This window comes from Balaenoptera borealis (genome assembly GCF_965194805.1).
Source record: "Balaenoptera borealis genome assembly, chromosome: 9".
Classification (NCBI taxonomy): domain Eukaryota; kingdom Metazoa; phylum Chordata; class Mammalia; order Artiodactyla; family Balaenopteridae; genus Balaenoptera; species Balaenoptera borealis.
The window spans coordinates 8,648,330-8,666,067 of record NC_138873.1 but is presented as its reverse complement, the minus strand read 5'-3'; the positions used below and the strand labels follow the sequence as shown (position 1 = coordinate 8,666,067).

At 40.4% G+C, this 17,738-nt stretch overlaps 1 protein-coding gene across 5 annotated transcripts in view; it reads right to left on the bottom strand.

Annotated features, from left to right (window-relative positions):
- RSPH3 (radial spoke head 3) overlaps positions 1 to 17,738 on the bottom strand; it is a gene marked incomplete at its 5' end in the record, with an annotated part of 73,785 nt that overhangs the window by 19,587 nt on the left and 36,460 nt on the right. The window contains one exon of one of the 5 annotated variants that reach the window (XR_014248118.1): positions 8,054 to 11,343. The exons of the other annotated variants lie outside the window; for them this stretch is intronic. Of the gene's footprint in view, positions 1 to 8,053; positions 11,344 to 17,738 lie in introns of those variants that run through there. 5 annotated transcript variants of the gene reach the window in all.

Genomic DNA, 17,738 nt, shown 5'->3' with positions numbered 1-17,738 from the left:
CAACATGATTTTCCATGGGACCCATTTTTTTAGGACAGGAAACATGACCCTGCTGAGGGAGTCCAATGGAAATTTTTAGCTGACATGCCCCCAATAGAAAGCAATGCATGATGATTTCTTTAAGAAGTTACATGAACATTATTAAAGGAATGACTAATACTTTAAACATGAATAATATTGAAGCAATTATAACACTATAATCTCTAGATCTACTAAAATTATTTTATAATTTATATAGGTATGCTATCTAAACATATTTCACCTATTGTGACTTTGTTAGGAATAATTTTAGCATGTACTACACAAGAAATAAAAAGTATTAAAAATAACAAATTTGTGTATTGTATATTTATGAGTCCTTTGTATAATCTGTTCTTTTTTTGGCCACACTGCATGGCATGTGGGATCTTAGTTCCCCATCCAGGGAAGGAACCTGTGCCCCCTGCAGTGGAAGTGTGGAGTATTAACCACAGGACTGCCAGGGAAGTCCCTGTATAGTCTGTTCTTAAGGTGCTATAGACAGCTTTTATTTGCCATTAGATTTTTAAAAATTTTCCTAAGTAGAAGAAATAAGATTTTTTTTTAATGATCAGAAGTAGATGAGTCATTTCAGGGATATTTGTTGCCTGTATTAACCGAAGAATGGGAACCTGAACCTTAAACAATTTTTAAATGATAACTTTTCATTAAAATTGGGGGCATATTCGTTTGTTTACAAATACCTTTTTTTCCTAAAAAACCCATGCATAGCAACTTATTGGATACTACTTAAAAAAAAAAAAGAAAGAAAGAAGCACATGTTACACACATGTAAACCAAACTGTTCTCTCTTGACTTCTGGGAAGACTACACTATTTCAGTGTCATGTAAACTATTATACCATTGTCTTCATTTATGTGGAACTAGCTCTATAACTAATTAAATCCCGTGTGCAGTATGTGAATGCAGTCACTTTTTATTTTAAAGTGATACAAACTTTCTGAGGTTCTATATGGTCTAAATATGACCAGAAAAGTAGCATCAGGGTTAATCTGAAAACCCAGCTGCTGATATATCTTTTTTTAAGCAATGTCAGTTCTCTCTCGAAAGTCAGCATATAAACGGAATTTCTAGAGGCAAGCTTCCTATTTGCTAATTCACTTAGATGGTAATGGTGGAGCTGACCGTCCTTTCCCAGCTTAGCAGGAGGGGCCTCTGGGGCCAGCCTGCTGGGTGTGAATCCTGGCCCTGCCTCTGAATAGCTGTGTGACCTTGGGACAAATTACTCAGCTTCAGTGGTCTTAGCTCCCCCTGTACCAAGGGGGATAATGACAGTGCTCACTATGTCTGAGGCAGCTGGGGGGCTGCAGTGCCACACGGAGGGCAGGGAGCTTAGCATGGCTCTAGGTCTTACCCACTTAGCTATTACTCTCCACACTGACAAAGCCTCACATGCTTTTGGTTTTTTTTTTTTTTTTCCTGGGCACTTGGCACCCTTAAACGTCTGTTACAAACGCCTATGACCGCAGCAGCCAGGAGTCTTATCACACTGGATGCTGTGGCTGGAGTCCCGTTGCACTGCTCGTCCAAGCCCTGCAAAAAAGGTTCCCTGGAGGATGTTCAGGAGGCTTGAGGGAGACGACATTTGTATCGGCTTTAAAAGTGGGCATTTGAGGGAGGGTCACAAACGAACATGGTGGAGGATTTTTGACACAATCTTTTACATCCATCACTGCCTGTGAGAAGTAAACAAGAGTGAGCATGATGCCGCCGTCATTCACAGCATTCAGGAATTTGGAAGAGACCTTGCATAGATCTAGCTGAGGCCCTCACTGGACAAATGAAGAAAGTGAAATGAGAGAACTGAAGGGCTTTCCCCCTTCCACAGCCACCAAGCAGGGGCTGGGACAAGAGTCCGGTGCTCCTGACGGGGCTTCACGCTGCTCACTTATTCAACAGACGCCCACTGAGCACCCACGTGCTGTGTGCAAGGCTGTGCGGGATAGCACAGGGAGCAACCACTGACCTGGCGCTTACATCCAGTATTTTCTACATTTTCTGCATTATATTTTCTACATTGTAAGATGTATTTTCTTACATCCAGTATTTTCTACATTATAAAGGGTCGAGTTCTTGCATAGTAACTGAACTTAGAAAAAGAAAAGCCATCATATGAATCTGAAAAAATATGAAAAGTAAAACAACAAGGGTTTCTAATATCGTACATGCACAAAATTCTCCTGGAGTGGACTTGCTGGTGGCAATCACTATGCCATCAATAACAACATGCCAGTAGGTATGTCAATTATTAGTGCAGTCCAGAGCATAGGTCTGTTTTCTATTATTTGTTTTTGTTTTTAGACAGTTTATGAAAGTAATCCCTGAAGTTTTAGGAATTTTGACAATTCACTCATCTGACTTTAAAGTCTTCTCTTCCAGGGCTTCCCTGGTGACGCAGTGGTTAAGAATCTGCCTGCCAATGCAGAGGACAGGGGTTCGAGCCCTGGTCTGGGAAGATCCCACATGCTGCAGAGCAACTAGGCCTGTGCGCCACAACTACTGAGCCTGCGCGTGTAGAGCCTGTGCTCCACAACAAGAGAAGCCGCGACAATGAGAAGCCTGCGCACCGCGATGAAGAGTAGCCCCCGCTTGCCGCAACTAGAGAAAGCCTGCACACAGAAACAAAGACCCAACACAGCCAAAAATAAATAAATAAATAAATAAATAAATTTACAAAGTCCTCTTTTCCACTAAGAATGTTTATTGAGCGTATTAGTTTCCTATTGCTGCTATAACAAATGACCACTTCACGACTTTGGAACAGCACATGTTTACTGTCTTACAGTTCTGAAGGTCAGAAGCCCGAAATTAGTTTCAGTTGGCTAAAACTGAGGTGTCAGCAGGGCTGGTTCCTTCTGGAGGCTCCAGAGGAGAATATATTTCCCTGCTTTTTCCAGCTTTTAGAGGCTGCCGACAATCCCTGGCTTGTGGCTGCATATCACTACAACCTCTGCTGCCACTGTCACATCACCTTCTCTGACTCTGACCCTCCTGCTTTCCTCTTAAAAGGACCCTTGTGATTACATTGGGCCTAACTAGATAATCCAGGATAATCTCCCCATCTCAAGATCCTTAACTTAGTCACATCTACAAAGTCCTTTTTGCCATGAAAGGTAACATCTTTACAGTTTCTGGGGATTAGGATGTGGACATCTTTGGGGAACCATTATTCAGCTTATCACTTCCAGCATTTCTTTTTTGCGGGGAGGTGTGGTAGCAAAATTCTAATACACAACTATGCCATGAATGATGAAATGTGGTACTATGTTAAATAAATCATAAAAAGAACTGCTGACAACTTATATCAGAAACTAATTAGTCACACTTTGATATTCATTTTAGAGAATTAAGTATTTTTAAAGTATCCCGTTATGACTGAATATTAACTTTTGGTCTAGAAATGTGAAAAATTCAGGTATCGTTTTCTTAGATGAAGTTGAGGTATATCTAGAGTCTGTATAAAGTGTGATTTTTACAAGTTTAATTAATTTTAAATTAAGATGAAAGGCTGCCTAAAGGAATCCTACAATGATTTTTTTAGAAGCTAAATCCAACTTTCTATTCTACTGTCCCATTTCTTCAGGTTTCCTCCAAGTTTTCTATCGTATCATCTGTTCCCTTCCCGGCCTCCTCTTCCCTCCTCCTGTCCAGTAACTGCATTCTACAACTATCACCCTGTGAATGTCTCTCCTCTTTCACTCTCCAAGATCTCATGCATTCTTTCACTTTCAGTTACCACCTTTATGAGATGGTGCCCCGAAACCAATCCCTGGCCCAAACTCTTCTTTGTCACCCCAACAGCTTATTTGCATACCTCCACGAGGACGTTTCCCCACAACCTGAACAGGTTCCAAATCACGGCCGCCCTGTTCCTTCCCTGCAAACCAGCAGTTCCTTTCAGTCCTGTTTCTGTCACAGGCACTTCCACTATCTTCTCATCTTTCACTGTCTCTACTCAGAAGCAGGGTAGGTTCCCAAAGGCTGTTCCTATGTCTCTTGATACTAGAGTGGGAGCTTCATGAGGGCAGGCCTCTGGTCTGTTTTGATCACTGCTGGAACCTCAGTGTCTAGAATAGTAGTCCCTAGCACATAGCAAGCATGCAGTGTGTATTTATTGCACAAGTGGCTGTCGGCTCAATCTGTTGGTGACATATTTTTGCTTTGGCACACAAATTTTAAAAATCTATTTCAAGAGATAATAAGAACAAATATCTGTGGATCATTTTTGAAACTACAAAGCCATTTGACATTTACCTATTTTATTTTTTACAGAAATCTTGTGATGAGGCTGAGGGACTATATTGTTAAATCTCCATTTTAGAAATGTGAAAACTGAGACTCAGTGAGCAATTAATTAGTCCAATTTCTTCACCTGAATTTGATTTCATCTTCTCTTAAATTCTTAACTTATAGACTTTGTTTCATCTATAATCTCTCAGCTTTGTCTCTCATAACTGTCCCTTGCTTTCATTTTCCACCCTCTCAATACCTTACTATCTCTTGTCTGGACAACTGGGATTGTACCTTCCTGTTTCCAATCATACCGAAAATCTATTTTCAAGTTCTGCTAGAATTATCTTCAAAATATAAATCTGAGGTCATTCCTTTCTTAAAAACTACTATTGCCCTCTCCTGCCCTCCCAGAAGATTTCATCCTTGACCAGACATCACAATACAGAAGCTAGAATGAAACAGTTTCCACAATCCAGACTGAAGAGCAGAGAAAAATTAATTTGGTATACACAATTTTCAATTGGCCTTCAGGGAGTAGGTAGTATGGTTTCAATCTTTTCAAAGTACTATGTTATTTCTCAGCATAATTCTTTAAAAGAGGCACACTTCAAATACCATTCCCTTAGAAGTTTATAGTTTACAAGCTTACCTCAGGAAACAAGAAAAATCTCAGATAAACAACTTAACCTTATACCTAAAGCAACTAGAGAAAGGAGAACAAACAAAACCCAACGTTAGTAGAAGGAAAGAAATCATATAGATCAGAGCAGAAATAACTGAAATAGAGACAGGAAAAACAATAGAAAAGATCAGTGAAACTAAAAGCTGGTTCTTTGAAAAAATTAAACAAAATTGATAAACCTTTAGCCAGACTCATCAAGAAGAAAAGGGAGAGGAGCCAGATCAATAAAATTAGAAATGAAAAAGGAGAAGTTATGACCGACACGACAGAAATACAAAGGATCATAGGAGACTATTATGAACAACTATATGCCTATAAAATGGACAACTTAGAAGAAACGGACAAATTCTTAGGAAGGTACAATCTCCCAAGACTGAACCAGGAAGAAACAGAAAATATGAACAGACCAGTTACCAGTAATGAAATTTAATCAGTAATTTAAAAACTCCCAACAAACAAAAGTCCAGGACCAGACGGCTTCATGGGTGAATTCTACAAAACTAAACTCTTCTCTAAATGAGAAGAGTTAACACCTATCCTGAAACTATTCCAAAAATTTGCAGAGGAAGGAATACTTCCGAACTTTTTCTATGAGGCCAGCACCACTTTAATACCAAATCCAGACAAAGATATCACAAGTAGCATTCCCTTATATGTGTATAGAGGTATTAATGTAACAACAGCAAATACATCTATCTATAAGATATAGTCAGTTTAGTTCTGGTGTGTCAGGCTAAAGGCAATAGTTCTTATTCAGTACTGTTCTTATATTAAAAATTAACATTCATCACACACACATTATGTGCTAGAATGGTCTTAGATGACCCAACAGGCTGAGCCACCTACTAAATAATAATTCCTAGACCTCGTGGAAATAAAACTCAAATGTTCTATTACTTCAGAGTCTGAAGTGAAGTTCTAGAGAAGCAGACTAACAGTAGCGGGGTCACAGCATTGCTTGATGTAACATTAGCACACCGATGCTGAGTTCTCACAACGTTACTGCCAAGGCCAGCGTGGCCTGTCCTGTCTCCTCTGAACTCACTGGGTTCAGCTGTCGAGGAATTTAAGCTTTATAGGAGAGCCTTTTATTTAGTTCTACTATTTTATATTTAAAAACTCCATTCTCATTTTCTGATAGATTTTTAAAAAACAGATAACTGGATATAGTTGTTTGAAGATAAATATTGAGAACCTTCTTAACTAAATTGATTCAGTTCAGCATTGTGCAAAATGCTATGTATTCCTGTTATTTTGGTAAACTTTTAAACTTATAAGGACTCTTCCTAAAAGGAATGAGAATAGAAGATGTGAAGTCACTACCTGATATTTTCTATTGATTACAGTGGCTTCGCTTACAATTCAGGGACCTGCTGAAACCCTGCTGGCTGTCAAAGTACTCAACTTTACCAGGGCAAGATAGAAACCTGGCTGTATGTCTGCTTAGAAACTCAATGCTCTGTAAATGTGTGTGTTTGCATTCCCTTTGTGTTATGTTTAGAGAAAGATAAATGATTGTGGAATAGAACAAAAGAATCTATACAGGGTGGCAATGTCGAGAAGTTGACCTTCATGGCATTTAATGAATACACTTTACTCCTACACAGTGGAAGCAGAGTATTGAGCAAGCTATACTTGAGGCAGGGCAGGCAGAACACACTTCATTCTTCCCCCACTGGCTCGTTAAGCCCACTCTGTGGACTTGTTTCTCCTTGCTTCTTGGATGAAATCTTGGGCAGGTTCTAGAGCTTTTCTGGTCACTCTTAGGGTACTTAAACCTCCAGTTTAATAATTGAGTCTAATGCAGTGCAGTAGTCAAAATCCAGACTCTCATCCAACCAGAAGCGCTTCCCCTTCCGGGACTCAGCCAGCTTCAGGTTTGCTGGTCTGCAGTGGGGTGGCAGAGGCCTGGGGGTGGTGTGTCAGGCCCTTCCTCCTTTTCTCCCCCAGTCTCCCCAACATGCTGTGAACGCCTGTTTCTGACCCCTCCGAGCCCGGGCCAGGGAGAGGGAGACCCCCCCAAGGTGGGCAGCTGTGCTCTGCCATCAGGGCCCTCTGGATGGTGGATGTAAGGGCTTGGCTCTTTGTCTCACACTGACTGAAGAAGTGGGCTCTGCCATCAGCCGCTGGGGTAGCTCTGAGGGCTGGCGGGCCATCCGGGGCTCCAGCCAGCACTTTCGCCTGCCAGATGCTCAAGTCACCAAGCTGTTGGTCAGTGGGGTGGGCAGGAACAAGGGGCATGGTAGGTCCTGCCCTAAAATGTCCTGAGGGGAGTCTGAATGCTCCTGTCCAGCAGCTTGTCACTTATGACGTGCTGTGTAAATCCATTGTTTATTATTTGGTGATACTTCTTAAAGTTTGCTATAAACCCTTCAACGGCAATTAACTCCAACTCCAGGGATCGTAGGTCAAACTCCTGAGTGGTCCCCGGGAAGCCTCCTTCCGGCCTAGAAACTGCACAGCGCCCCAGTCACCCCCAAAGGACCCCCACTCTGGGGTACTTGGCTCCCTGCAGCTCCTCGGGGCCCTGCTCCGAGCGCCCCTGCTCCCCAGGCAGTAGCCCTGCACCTCCTGCCTCTTTCTCAGCGGCCTCAGCGCAACCCCTGAGAGCGGAGTCCAGTTTACCACTCTGTGGCATGACTGCTTTACAGAGAACGCGGAGACTCAACCAAGAGGCAGTTAATAAGTTTACCTTTAAAGCACTGAGTAACTTAGTTTTAACCAACAAGGTAACTAACAAAAATGAGTCACTGATTAACTTAATTGCCAAAATTACTTTTGAAACGAGTTTTTTTTTAGGTGATGTTGGTAACACATCCGCAATAGTGTATCTTATTGATTCATCTTATTAAAAAAGTGATCAGATACTAGAAATTTAGGAAAAACCAAAGTCATAAGAAAGCATGAAAATTGGTTGACACAAAAATATTACTAGGTATATGAAAAAGTAAACAAGGCGTTGGTCATTTGGGCAAGCACTGTTCATACACTACAAGTGTGATGTATGAGTTGAGGTGAATTATAAGAATGGGTACCGGCAAACTAAGGGGTCAGAAAAATACGGAAAACAATTAAATGAAGTGAGCTTGATGTAATAGCTTTGTTGAAGTTTAAGCCAGACGAATGTTGGCTAATCCTTCCTTGGTTTTGTTCACGTGGTGGACATTTGTTGATGCCCACGATGTGGAACCGAAAATTCAAATGCAAAGCATATCTTGGTCCTCAGGGAGCTCACAGTCTAGTGGTAGAAACTGGCTGATGAACAGCGATAACACCACGTGATGGGGGCTGAATCTGAGGTAAGATAGTGCCAGCAATGGACCTTTGGCCCTGGGGCTGAGCAGGCCATGCTCAGTGTGCCAGGATGACAGGGGTGCCACTGGAGAATGCTTGAGAGCAACGCTGCTGACCTCAGAGAGCCCATTCTCATGGCATCGCTGTGCCCACTGCTGGCGAGAATGGCCACTGACCAACTGATCCCTGTGACTACACGTGACACTTACCCAGAGCAGCCGTCCCCCGGCCCCAGTGTGAGTGGGCAACCTTCCTGTGATGGTGGAATATTCCGGTGGGATATAGGAGACACCACAATTGCTCAAGTGGCTTCATTCTTGGCTGGGGGTAACTGAGCTGACAACAGTGATATCGATCTGTTAGCTGTGCTTGGACAAAGAGCCAGTGAGATTTTCCAAGGCATAAAGATCCAGCAGGCTGGCCTGCTTCCTTGGCCAGGGTGGTTCTAGATAAGAGGATCGCTCCTGACATTCTGCTGGCTGCCTAAGGGTGTGCCTGTCTGCCCACTGGCCAACACGTCGTGTTGAATGTGGATCGACACCAGCAGTGAGTTGGAACAGTCAGTCTCCCACGTATAAGAATGAGAAGGATGCTTGTTTACGATGTTCCAGGGAACACCTGGACAGGACTGGCTACGTGAGTTTGCGGGTGCAGCGCAAAATAAAAATGTGGCGCCCCTGTGCAAAAACTATTAACAATTTCAAGATAGTGACAACAGAGCATTAAATCAAGCTCGAGCCCCTATAAAAGCAATGGGACACAGGTGCCACACCCGTGATGCTGGCTCTGATCTTGTGACCTCTTTTCTTGCCTGGATCTGGATCTTACGGCCTCTAGGCTGTTCTGCAATGCCTCTTTAGAGTATGTCAAGGACTGGCATCTCAGTCCTCGTGAGTGAAATGGTATGAGATGCTGAAGGAACAAGGAATGAGGCAGCTTTTGGATGTAGGAAGGTGAACTGAGGTAGGGGTCAACCTATCCAGGACTCCGCCTCTGCAGAATTGGCCTTTCAGAGACGGAGTTGGCTTTCCATGGAACAGGACCACTGGGATCTTCGATCTGCGCTAAGGAAACTGGCCATAGCTGGGTGCTTAAGGCAGTGCAGTCAGTCCTGATGGAATGCTGAGTGGCAGATCAGAGCTGGAAATCACGGATCCACCACGTTATACAGCTGCAACTATAAGGCCTGGATCCCAGACCCTGATCTTGCTAGGGGAGGGCCTAATACTTACCCTATTATGCAACTGATCAGATGCATGTCATAACACAGGGCTGAGGTTTCTCTCCTGGAGTCTAGTTCCAGCTCTGCTCAATCCCTGTCAGCTACCCCAGATTGTGATGGAGAATGGGGAAACTCTGCACTTTACTACTCCTGTTTCTAAGTTTTCCTCCCATAAGTACTATTCAGGCTGGTATGTGTGCTGCCAGAACGCTACAGTCCTAAGGCAGGCTTCATGAAGTGGGGACACTTTAGCTGAGTATTTAAGGATGAGAAGTTTGCTAAACAGGCAAATGGTGTGTGTGTACGTGTGTGCGTATGTGTGTGTGTGGCAGTGGTTGGGGGAGGTTTATAGACAAGAGGAACAACACGTGCAAAAGCAGAAAGCAAACCAGAGGAAATAAAAATCAGAAAATCATTAGTAATTTGATTTGGTGAGAACAAAGGGCTATGTGTGCAAGAGTCATGGGAAATGTGCCTGGAAAGATAGGAAGAGGCCAGATCACAGAGGGCCTGCATGTCCTATTAAGGACTTTATACTTTGTACACTATGGTTAAGATACTGAAGGATTTTCAGGAGGAAAGTGACACAATCAGATCTAAAGTTCTGATGGACTGCCAGAGTAGAAGTGAGAGGACGGTTAAGACTGGAGGCAGGTGGTGGCAATGGTCTAGAAGAAAATGACGGGAGAGGGAACACTGTCGAGTTGAATGACTGCACATGTGATCAAGCCAAAGAGACCCTGAAGCCACAGGATTGTGGAGCCACAAGACAGGAACAGCCTGGATCTTTGGTTTATTTTTTTGTAAGGGAGATTCTCAGGAGAGTCACCATCCCAGGAACATCTGAACTGGGTTTTACATAAGAGTAATACAAAGTTTTATTGTGTTTAAGCCATTGAGATTTTTTGATTTGTTTTTAAGTATTTCAGCTTTTAGCCTATATTGATGTATAGAAGTAAGGAAATCAATGGTGGGTAGTACCACTAATTCAATATAGTGAAGACAGAAAGGAACCAATTCAGAAGATGATGATGAATTTGTTTAACTATGTCTTGAATTTGAGAGGCCGGTGAGAGCAAAATGGAACTTGTAAAGAAACAATTCTCTATGAGTCACCTGAGTTTCTGTGCATCTTGAGAGTAAGTCATGGACTGTCCTTTGTTTCAGACTATCTTTTCAGGGATGTTTAGATAGCAAATAACCTTTGAAGAAAACTTGAACAACTTTTTTTTTTTTTTAAGATTTTTTTTTTTTGATGTGGACTGTTCTTAAAGTCTTTATTGAATTTGTTACAGTATTTCTTCTCTTTTATGGTTTGGTTTTTTGGCCGCAAGGCATGTGGGATCTTAGCTCCCCAACCAGGGATCAAACCTGCACCCCCTGCATTGGAAGGTGAAGTCCTAACCATTGAACCGCCAGGGAAGTCCCAAAACACTTGAACAACTTTTGAAGAAAAAGATAGTGTCTCCCTCTGGAGCAAAGAGCAGGCATGCTTGCTGCCCACTATAAAAGACTGGAGTTCTCTAAGCTCACGTTCCTCTCCCATAAGGCCACTCACCGCATGTGCAAGTTCCATCAGGCCTTCATTTTGCATTGTGGGAACTAGGGTTCCAGAACCAGCACAAAAACGCTGATATTCTGGGTACAACTCTTGCCGTGAGTAACACATCACCCTATGTCTCCGACTCAGGAGTCTTATGCCAAAATTTACCAGCATCCATGAATCTCTGGCAGGCTAATTTGATAACTTGGAAGTAGTTCATAGTTCTGGACAGAGCTATCCAGAGATGGTTAGAGATACAGATTTGGAGCTTAGGCCCGAGGTCTCATCAGAGTGCAGGTGGGTTGAAGTCGTGGGTGCTGATGAGATTACCTGCGATTTGGGGAGTAGAAGCACTAAGTGAGAGATGAGAGCGAAGAGAACCTTGAAGAACACTGACTACCAGCAGAGAAAGGAGGGGAGAAGAGCACATGGGACAGACCAAGACACAGACACGTGAGAATGAGCTTCAGCTTCACACAGGAGGGCTTAGGAGTGTTAATTACTGTGAAAGTCAGTAAGATAAGCAAGTCTGTATCTGAAACTTGAGACATCACTGGAGACTTTAGGATGACCAGTTTCAGAGGAGTGATGAAGACAAAATCCAGATTGCCATGGGTTTGAAAACAGTAGGAGGTAAGAACGGGAGGACAAGTGCAGTCCCTGTTTCAAGAAGTGGGTGTGAAGGAAAGGAAAGAGAGGATTGATTATACTAGTGAGGTGTCTAAGGTTTGGAAAAGTGCCTCTGATATGATTTTATATACATATATATATAAAATACACACACACACACAGACACATGGCTATACCTTATCCTTATATCCAAGCTTTTCCAGCCTGGCTCCAATTTACTTTTCTTTTTTCTTTTTTTTTGGTGTGGCTTGCAGGATCTTAGTTCCCTGACCAGGGATTTGAACCTGCGTTCTCGGCAGTGAAAGCACGGAGTCCCAACCACTGGACAGCCAGGGAATTCCCTCTAATTTACTTTTCTAAACCAATTTCATACCGGTTTCCACCATGAAATGTTAGTGTAAGTCTAATAGGTTTACTAACCCCATACTTCCTTCCCAAATATTTTGCTTATTCCTACCTTAAAGCCAATACAAACCCTAACCATTGTTTAAGGCCCTATTAAAATCTCCCCCTCTTCATTAAAGGTTTCCCTGTTTCTCTGCAGTCCACATTGATCTCTCCTCCCACTAGCACTGCAGGCTCTGGTCTCTATCTCTCTTCTGGCACTTCGTATTTCCAGATGTGTCTCATACCTTATAGTCCAAATAGATGGGAGGCAGCACAGTACAGGGAGTTGAGAGCCTGGGCTTGAGGATCCGGCAGAACTGGAATCAGGTACTGGCTCTGCTGTGCACGAGCAGGCCAGCCATAGGCAAGTCACCTAAGTTCTCACAGTCTCAGTTTCCTCTAATGTAAAATGGGAATTCTTATCTTATAGGACTATTGTGATAATTAAATTGATGCATGCAAAAAGGCTTGATATGGTACCTGGCATATATTAAGTATGCAATTTTGTTCTCATAGGTACTCATAAACCTTTGCTGAGTAAACACTTAATTGTTTATTATCAAGGACAATTTTTATAATTTTTGCTTTAAACAGCTATAAAACTTACACTGTATAAAGAATTTAAAAGTGGAAAAAGCAAAAAGAAGAAAATCATCTTTTGCGTGTCTCGATATTTATCCTTTCTCATCCTCTTTATTATTTTTTGAGGATCCAACTTTCTATCTGGTATCATTTCCCTTCAGCCTGAAGAACTTCTGTTAGCATTTCTTGAAATGTAGGTTTCTTGGTGATAAATTCTGTCTTCTTTGGTCTGAAAATGTCTTTATTTCACCTTTATTCTTGAAGGGTATATATTTCCAGGTCGATTGTTTCTTTCACACTTTAAAGATGCTGGTCCATTCTCTTCTGGCCTGAATAGTTTCTGATTTGAACTCATTTGTTAATCAAATCATTTTTCCCCAGTATGTAATGTGTCATTTTCCTCTTATGACTTTCAACATTTGCTATTTAGTTTTGGCTTTCAACAGTCTGACTATGATGTGCCCTGGTGTGAAATTTTTCCTGTTTATTCTGCTTGGTGTTCACTGACCATCTGATATCTTTCACTTTTTTCTCTGTTCTTCACACTGAATAATTTCTATTGATTTCTCTTCAAGTATACTATTTATTCTGTCATCTCCATTTGTCTGATAAGTTCATCCAATAATTTAAAAACTTCAGAAATTCGTCAGTTCTAGAATGTCATTTTGTTCTTTCTTTAATCATTTCTATTTTTCTCCTGATATTTCTTAGTTTTTACTTATTGAAAGCATATTTTATTTTACTTCACTGAAGAAGACAGCTGTTTAAAATCACTGTCTTCTAGTCCCAGTATCTGGAACATCCTGGTGTTGGACTCAGTTGATTTTCTTTTACCTTGAGAATGTGTTCCATTCTCTTGGTTCTTTATATGACAAGTAGGTATCGACTGTACCCCAGTAATGATAAATATTAAATTGGGGAAATTCTGAATTCTGTTATTTTTCTCACATGATTGTTTCTTTTGTTTAAGCGGGCAACTATCTTGTCTGTGCTTGAATTGTAAAATCTATTTTTTGGGTGACAGTTCCAGTCTCAGTTCAGATATTTTGTCCTTAGATGAGCTGCTCAGTTTGGTTTATATATACATGGTTCAGGGGTCACTCAGATGTGAGTAGACATATTTGGTGGAACCCTTTCTTGCTCTTTCCCTTCCAAGATTCCTCTACTCTCTTCAGTGGCCATGATTCTCTGGCCAAAGAGATTGCTGTTTTCAATTAGCACCTCCTCCAAGACCATGTACTACTCATAGACCACATTTAACCCCAGAATAGAAGCCATAAAACAGGGAACTTACTTTGTGCAGCTCCCTCCTCTCCTACTCTGAGCTTGTCCTTTCCACCAAATTCTGTCTGCTCTGTTCACTCTCCAATTCATTGAGATAGTTGCTTTTTGTATTATGTCTAGGGCTTACAGTTGCTTTCTGTGGGGAGTTCTCCAGTCAGGTCTTATTCTGTCATTACTGGAGGTTGAGATTCCTATTTGCCTTTTAGCTTAAAGGTGATTTATTTCAAGAAGGTAAAAATACAACATCCAAATTACACTGACCTTGATGGGAGGGTAAAAAACTGGGGCAATCTTTCTGGAAAGCAGTTAACATCAATATGTAGTGAGCCTAAAGTTCCTCAAGGACCAACAGTAGGACATCATTAAACCAGTAATTGCACTTTAGGTACTGTTTGTAAAGAATACTGAATAAAGTGTGAAATGCAAAAAAGATTAAATGATAACAGCAGAAAATGAAACTATATTCAACATGATCCCAATCTGGTGGAATTATAAACATACACATTCATGTTAAAAAAAAAAAGACTGGAAGAAAATATTATAGGTGATAACTCCTATTAGCTTTTGGTGGTGAGATTATAGGTGATCTTTTTCCTTTTTAATAATGTTTAATAACTTCCAAATCGTCTCAATGAAATAAAATAATGGAATAAACAACAATAAAATTACTTTTTAAAAGTTAATAGATCCTTGGACAACCTAGAAGAAATGGATAAGTTTCTAGAAACATACTATCTCTTAGACTGAATCAGGAGGAAATAGACAATCTGAGCAGACTGATCACTAGTAGTGAAATTGAATTAGTAATTTAAAAACTCCCAGCAAACAAAAGTCCAGAACTGGATGGCTTCACAGGGGAATTCTACCAAACATATAAAGAAGAGCTAATACCTATCCTTCTCCAACTATTTCAAAATACTGAAGAGGAGGGAACGTTCCCAAATTTATTCTATAAGGCCACCATTACCCTGATAACTAAAATCAGACAAAGACACTACAAAAAAAGAAAATTACAGGTCAAGGGCTTCCCTGGTGGCGCAGTGGTTGAGAATCTGCCTGCCAATGCAGGGCACACGGGTTCGAGCCCTGGTCTGGGAAGATCCCACATGCTGCGGAGCAACTAAGCCCGTGCGCCGCAACTACTGAGCCTGCGCATCTGGAGCCTGTGCTCCGCAACAAGAGAGGCCGTGATAGTGAGAGGCCCACGCACCGCGATGAAGAGTGGCCCCCGTTTGCCGCAACTAGAGGAAGCCCTCGCACAGAAACGAAGACCCAACACAGCCAAAAAATAAATAAATAAATAATTAATTAATTAAAAAAAATTACAGGTCAATATGTATGATGAATATAGATGCAAAAATCTTTAACAAAATATTAGCAAACAGAATTCAACAATACTTAAAAAGGATCATATACCATGATTAAGTGGGATTTAATTCCAGGGATGCAAGGATGGTTCAATATCCACAAATCAATTAATCTGACACACCACATGAACAAAATGAAGGATAAAAATCACATGATCATCTCAATAGATGCAGAAAAAGCATTTGGCAAAATTCAACGTTATAAAAATTCTTATCAAAGTTGGTATAGAGGGAACATATCTTAACATAATAAGGGCCATTTATGACAGCTAACATTATACTCAATGGTGAAAAGCTGAAACCTTTTCTTCTAAAATCAAGAATAAGACAAGGATGTCCACTCTTGCCACTTCTAGTTGACATATTATTGGAAGTCCTAGCCACAGCACTCAGACAAGAAAAAGAAAAGTCATCCAAATTGGAAGGGAAGAAGTAAAACTGTCACGTATTTGCAGATGACATGATACCTTATATAGAAAACCCTGAAGTCTCCAAGTCTCCACCAAAAAACTATTAGAATTCAGTAAAGTTGCAGGATACAAAATTAATATACAGAAATCTGTTGCATTTCTGTACACTAATAATGAACTATCAAAAAGAAAAAGCAATAAAACAATTCTGTTTAAAATTACATCAAACAGAATAAAATACCTAGGAATAAACTTAACCAAGGAGGTGAAAGGCCTATGCTCTGAAAACTACAAAACACTGATAAAGGAGACTGAAGATGATACAAAAAAATGGAAAGATAGCCCATGTTTATGTATTGGAAGAATTAATATTGTTAAAATGCCCATACTACCCAAAGCAATCTACAGATTTAATGCAATCCCTATTAAACTTTTCACAGAACTAGAACAAATAATCCTAAAATTTATCTGGAACCAGAAAAGATCCTGAATAGACAAAGCAATCTTGAGAAAAAAGAACAAAGGTGGAGGTATCACATGCCCTGACTTCAGACTATACTACAAAGCAACAGTAATCAAAAAGTAATGGTACTGGCACAAAAACAGATACGTAGATCAATGAAACAAAATAGAGAGCTCAGAAATAAACCCACACAATTATGGTCAATTAATTCATGACAAAGGAGGCAAGAATATACAGTGGAGAAAAGACAGTCTCTTCAATAACTGGTGCTGGGAAAACTGGAAAGTGAATGAAATTTGAACATTTTCTCACACCACATACAAAAATAAACTCAAAATGGATTAAAGACCTAAATGCATGACCTGAAACCACAGAAGAAAACACAGGCAGAACACTCTTTAACATAACTCGTAGCAATATCTTTTTGGATCTGTCTGCTCAGGCAAAGGAGACAAAAGCAAAAATAAACAAATGGGACCTAATTAAACTTAAAAGCCTTTACACAGCAAAGGAAATCACTGACAAAATTAAAGACAACATATAGAAAGGGAGAAAATATGAAAATATTTGCAAATGATATGACTGATGAGGCATTAATATCCAAAATATATAAACAGCTCATAAAATTCAATATAGAAAAAAACAAACAACCCAATTAAAAAACAGGCAGAAGACCTTAACAGGCATTTTTCCAAAGAAGACATACTGATGGCCAATAGGCACATGAAAAGATGCTCAACATCACTAATCACCAGGAAAAGCAAATCAAAACCATAATGAATATCACCTCATACCTGTCAGAATGACTTTTGTCAAAAAGACCACATATAACAAATGCTGGCAAGGATGTGAAGAAAAGGGAACCCTAGTTCACTGTTGATGGGAATGCAAGTTGGTGCAGCCATTATGGAAAACAGTATGGAGGTTCCTTAAAAAACTAAAAATAGAGCTACCATATGATCTAGCAATTCCAATCCTGGGTATATATATCCAAAAACCCCACAAAAACACTAATTTGAAAAGATACATGCACCCCAATGTTCATAGAGCATTATTTACAATAGCCAAGATATGAAAGCAACCTAAGTGTCCATCAACAGATGACTGGATAAAGAAGATTTGGTATATATATGATGGAGTATTATTCCGACATAAAAAAGAATGAAATTTTGCCATTTGCAACAACATGGATGGACCTGGAGGGTATTATGCTTAGTGAAATAAGTCAGACAGAGAAAGACAAATACTGTGTGTTATCACTTATATGTGGAATCTAAAAAATAAAACAAATGAATGAACATACCAAAACAGAAACAGACCCACAGATATAGAGAACAAATCAGTGGTTACCAGTGTGGAGAAGAATGGGGAGGGGAGGGGCAAGGTAGGGATAGGGGATTAAGAGGTATGAACTACTATGTATAAAATAAATGAGCTACAGGACATATTGTACAGCACAGGGGATATAGCTAATATTTTATAATAACTTTAAATGAATTACAATCTATAAAAATATTGAATCATTACGTTGTACACCTGAAACTAAATAATATTGTAAATCAATTACACTTCAATAAAAAAGTCTATAGATCTTGAAAGTGA